Here is a 5791-nt window from a genome sequence, read left to right as displayed (position 1 = left end):
TACTACTTCATATCTAATAGGTCTTCTGTTGATCAGAAGGAGTTGTCATTCAGAACCGACCAACATCTTTCCTTTCATTATGTTCTGGAAGGGCCTCAGTGAGAAAAAGTTTCACAAAAGTTTCAGCTTATCTTTAAAACTTATTACAAGTCGTTAAGTGCTCTGATTCATAAATTCTGGAAGAATATAATCTGGCGTAGTTAGTTGCATTACCTCAAGAAAATACACACTTTCCGATATTAAATCTTGATTTACTGTGTTAAACCTTCAACGTAATACAATACCTCTTAAGGAGTAGATTATGACAGCATTCTAAATTTTTAAATTGTGGGTATAATAATGTAAAATCCATAAAGATTATAAAAATGTATCTCTCTCTCTCTCTCTCTCTCTCTCTCTCTCTCTGTGTGTGTGTGTGTGTGTGTGTGTGTGTTCCATATCCCCTCCTAAAGCACTGTGGACGGATTTCAGCCAAACTTTGTACACATGTCCCTCAATGTCAGGCAACAATCGCTGTCGGGGTAACAATAATCTATCTATCATTGTTCAGGAGATACGAGGTGACGAACAATGACTTGCGTGAAAAATTGTCGCATCATGCATGATGTTTAAATTTAATATTTTTGTGCTACTAACTCTATTCACAATAAATTTCATAGACATTACCACATGTGCCACTAAATGTACCTACAAAATAGTATCACTACATGACAGATAGCGCAGAAGATATGACGTCATAAACACTGAGATGCGTGGAAAGCTGCCACATTGTGCATGACAAAATTTATTAGTTCTCTGTTACTAACTCTCCTCGTAACATGTTTCCCAGACAGTAACAATATATGCCGCTGAATGTACCTACACAGATACATCATTGTACGACACATAGCTGAAGAGGCATGATGTCACAAGCACTGAGATGCAGGAAACAATGCCGCACCATACATGAAGTTTTACTACGGTTATTCCTTACTACTACTCATACTGTCAAGTCTACTTAGGAAATCCCTGACACCTGGCAGCGCTTTTGACAGCTCAGACTGCGAAGAGCAATCGGCAGTAGGCAAAAACCACAGCGGTCTATATAGCTATGAAGACGCTTTACCAAAACGCGCTGTTGACACGATTACACATTTGTACATTATGCATATTTCGTCGTACGACTGTTTCACAATTTCAAAGTGTTTTCATGAATCAATGCACAAGCAATGCTGGGTTTGTCAGCTAGTATTGAAAATATTACGGATAATCTGATGATGGCCGAGTAACTGAAATACACCTACAGTTCAAATAAAAATATTCGTAGTGCCTTAATTGGTTGTACACATTTATTATGCCCTTATTTATCCTTCGTTGTCAATGGAAGCCGTTAGATAGGCAACCTGGACTGGAACTGTGAACCGAGCGACGTTTTAGCCTTCAGTAATATACGCTGAAGAGCCAAAGAAACTGGTACAGGTATGTGTATTCAAATACAGAGCTATGTAAACAGGCAGAATACGGCGCTGCGGTCTGCAACGCCCGTATAATACAAATGTCTGGCGCAGTTGTTATGTCGATTCCTGCTGCTACAATGGCAGGTTCTCAAGATTTAAGTGAGTGTGAACGGGTCAAGAGCCATGGGACACGGCATCTCCGAGATAGCAATGAAATGGGGATTTTCGCGTGACCATTTCACGAGTGTACTGTGAATGGCTCGGAGCACTGTGAGACTTAACATCTGAGGTCATCAGTCCCCTAGAACTTAGAACTACTTAAATCTAACTAACCTAAGGACATCACACACATCCATGCCCCAGGCACGATTCGAACCTGCGTCCGTAGCGGACGCGTGGTTCCATACTGAAGCGCCTAGAACCGCTCGGCCACACGAGCCGGCGTGCTGTGAATATCAGGAATCCGGTAAAACATCAAATCGGCGGCCGAACGAAGATCCCGCAGGAACGAGACCGCAAACGATTGAAGAGAATCGTTCAACGTGACAGAAGTGCAACGCATCCGCAAGCTGCTGCAGATTTCAATGCTGGGCCATCAACAAGTGTCACCATAGGAACCATTCAACGAAACATAATCGATATGGGCTTTCGGAGCCAGGTGATCAGACAGGATGCTCCTGTATGTGTCACTTGTCAGTTTTATCTAGACGCATCAGGGATTCCATATTACTCCGCCGGCTGCGGTGGTCTCGCGGTTCTAGGTGCGCAACTCCAACTGCACAAGCCCCACACCATGCACAGCCTCTACCATCTTTGGCAGTCCCCTGCTGAAATGCAGGGTCCATGGATTCATGAGGTTGTCTCCATACCTGTACATGTCCATCCGCTCAATACAATTTGAAATGAGACTCGTCCGATCAGGCAACATGTGCCCAGTCATCAACAGTCCAGTGTCAGTGTTGACAGGCCAAGGCGAGGCGAAAAGTTCTAGGGGACTGATGACCACAGCAGTTGAGTCCCATAGTGCTCAGAGCCATTTTGAACCATATCACTCCAACTGCACAAGCCCCACACCATGCACAGCGTCTACCATCTTTGGCAGTCCCCTGCTGAAATGCAGGGTCCATGGATTCATGAGGTTGTCTCCATACCTGTACATGTCCATCCGCTCAATACAATTTGAAATGAGACTCGTCCGATCAGGCAACATGTGCCCAGTCATCAACAGTCCAGTGTCAGTGTTGACAGGCCAAGGCGAGGCGAAAAGTTCTAGGGGACTGATGACCACAGCAGTTGAGTCCCATAGTGCTCAGAGCCATTTTGAACCATATCACTCCAACTGCACAAGCCCCACACCATGCACAGCCTCTACCATCTTTGGCAGTCCTCTGCTGAAATGCAGGGTCCATGGATTCATGAGGTTGTCTCCATACCTGTACATGTCCATCCGCTCAATACAATTTGAAATGAGACTCGTCCGATCAGGCAACATGTGCCCAGTCATCAACAGTCCAGTGTCAGTGTTGACAGGCCAAGGCGAGGTGAAAAGTTCTAGGGGACTGATGACCACAGCAGTTGAGTCCCATAGTGCTCAGAGCCATTTTGAACCATATCACTCCAACTGCACAAGCCCCACACCATGCACAGCCTCTACCATCTTTGGCAGTCCCCTGCTGAAATGCAGGGTCCATGGATTCATGAGGTTGTCTCCATACCTGTACATGTCCATCCGCTCAATACAATTTGAAATGAGACTCGTCCGATCAGGCAACATGTGCCCAGTCATCAACAGTCCAGTGTCAGTGTTGACAGGCCAAGGCGAGGCGAAAAGTTCTAGGGGACTGATGACCACAGCAGTTGAGTCCCATAGTGCTCAGAGCCATTTTGAACCATATCACTCCAACTGCACAAGCCCCACACCATGCACAGCGTCTACCATCTTTGGCAGTCCCCTGCTGAAATGCAGGGTCCATGGATTCATGAGGTTGTCTCCATACCTGTACATGTCCATCCGCTCAATACAATTTGAAATGAGACTCGTCCGATCAGGCAACATGTGCCCAGTCATCAACAGTCCAGTGTCAGTGTTGACAGGCCAAGGCGAGGCGAAAAGTTCTAGGGGACTGATGACCACAGCAGTTGAGTCCCATAGTGCTCAGAGCCGTTTTGAACCATATCACTCCAACTGCACAAGCCCCACACCATGCACAGCCTCTACCATCTTTGGCAGTCCCCTGCTGAAATGCAGGGTCCATGGATTCATGAGGTTGTCTCCATACCTGTACATGTCCATCCGCTCAATACAATTTGAAATGAGACTCGTCCGATCAGGCAACATGTGCCCAGTCATCAACAGTCCAGTGTCAGTGTTGACAGGCCAAGGCGAGGCGAAAAGTTCTAGGGGACTGATGACCACAGCAGTTGAGTCCCATAGTGCTCAGAGCCATTTTGAACCATATCACTCCAACTGCACAAGCCCCACACCATGCACAGCCTCTACCATCTTTGGCAGTCCCCTGCTGAAATGCAGGGTCCATGGATTCATGAGGTTGTCTCCATACCTGTACATGTCCATCCGCTCAATACAATTTGAAATGAGACTCGTCCGATCAGGCAACATGTGCCCAGTCATCAACAGTCCAGTGTCAGTGTTGACAGGCCAAGGCGAGGCGAAAAGTTTTGTGTCATACAGTCATCAAGGCTACACGAGTGGGCCTTCGGCTCTGAAAGCCCATATTGATGACGTTTCTTTGAATGGTTTGCACGTTCACACGTGATGTCACAGCATTGAAACCTGCAACAGTTTGCGGAAGGGTTACACTTCTGTCACGTTGAACGATTCTATTCAATCATTGTTGGTCCCGTTCCTGTGATCTTCTTCCGGCCGCAGCAATGTCAGAGATTTGATGTTTTACCGGATTCCTGATATTCATGGTGCACTCGTGAAATGGTCGTAAGTGAAAATCCCCACTTCATCGCTACCTCGGAGATGATGTGTTCAATCGCCCGTGCTCCGATTATAATAGCACGTTCAAACACATTTAAATCTTGATAACTTGCCATTGTAGCAGCAGTACCCAATCTAACAATTGCGCCAGACACTTGTTGTCTTCTATAGGTGTTGCCGACAGGAGCGCCGTATTCTGCCTGTTTACATACCTCTGTATTTGAGTACGCATGCCTGCATCAGTTTCTTTGGGGCTTCAGTGTATGTTACTGAAGGCTAAAACGACGCATGGTTCACAGTTCCAGTCCAGGTTGCCTATCTAATGGCTTCCATTGACAACAAAGATTAAATAAGGACATTGTACTGTATTGTATGTTGACTGGGGGCCTAGAAACGATGGAGAGGATCTGTCTCCGGAGCCGCAGTGGTCCACAAGCCCACGACGACTACCGCAGTCCACTTTACCCCTCCGCCGCCCCACACCGAACCCAGGGTTATTGTGCGATTCGGCCCCCAGTGGTCCCCCCCCCCCCCCCCCCCCAGAGAACGTCTCACACCAGACGAGTGTAACCCCTATGTTTGTGTGGTGAGTAATGGTGATGTACGCATACGTGGAGAACTTGTTTGCGCAGCAATCGCCGACATAGTGCAGCTGAGACGGAATAAGGGGAACCAGACTGCATTCACTGAGGCAGATGGAAAACCGCCTAAAAACCATCCACCAACTGGCCGGGCACATTCGTGGACGGGACCAGGCGCTCCTACCCAGTCCGGAAAGCCATGCGTTAGACCGCACTGCTAACCGGGCGGGCAAATAAGGACATAATAAGTGTGTATAACCAATTACGGCACTATGAATATTTTTATTTGAACTATAGGCGTATTTCAGCTATACGGCCATCATCAGATTACATATACATATACATCTATACTCCGCAAGCCACTTGAGGGTGTGTGGCGGAGAGTACCTTGAATACCTCTATCGGTTCTCCCTTCTGTTCCAGTCTCGTATTGTTCGTGGAAAGAAAGATTGTCGGTATGCCTCTGTGTGGGCTCTAATCTCTCTGATTTTCTCCTCGTGGTCTCTTCGCGAGATATATTTAGGAGGGGGCAATATACTGCTTGACTCCTCGGTGAAGGTACGTTCTCGAAACTTCAACAAAAGCCCGTACCGAGCTACTGAGCGTCTCTCCTGCAGAGTCTTCCACTGGAGTTTATCTATCATCTCCGTAACGCGACTACTAAATGATCCTGTAACGAAGAGCGCTGCTCTCCGTTGGTTACTTCTCTATCTCTTCTATCAACCCTATCTCGTACAGATCCCACACTGGTGAGCAGTATTCAAGCAGTGAGCGAACAAGTGTACTGTAACCTACTTCCTTTGTTTTTGGACTGCATTTTTTAAGGA

This window comes from Schistocerca piceifrons, chromosome 9 (genome assembly GCF_021461385.2).
Source record: "Schistocerca piceifrons isolate TAMUIC-IGC-003096 chromosome 9, iqSchPice1.1, whole genome shotgun sequence".
Classification (NCBI taxonomy): domain Eukaryota; kingdom Metazoa; phylum Arthropoda; class Insecta; order Orthoptera; family Acrididae; genus Schistocerca; species Schistocerca piceifrons.
Note: the sequence above shows the minus strand (reverse complement) of the source record.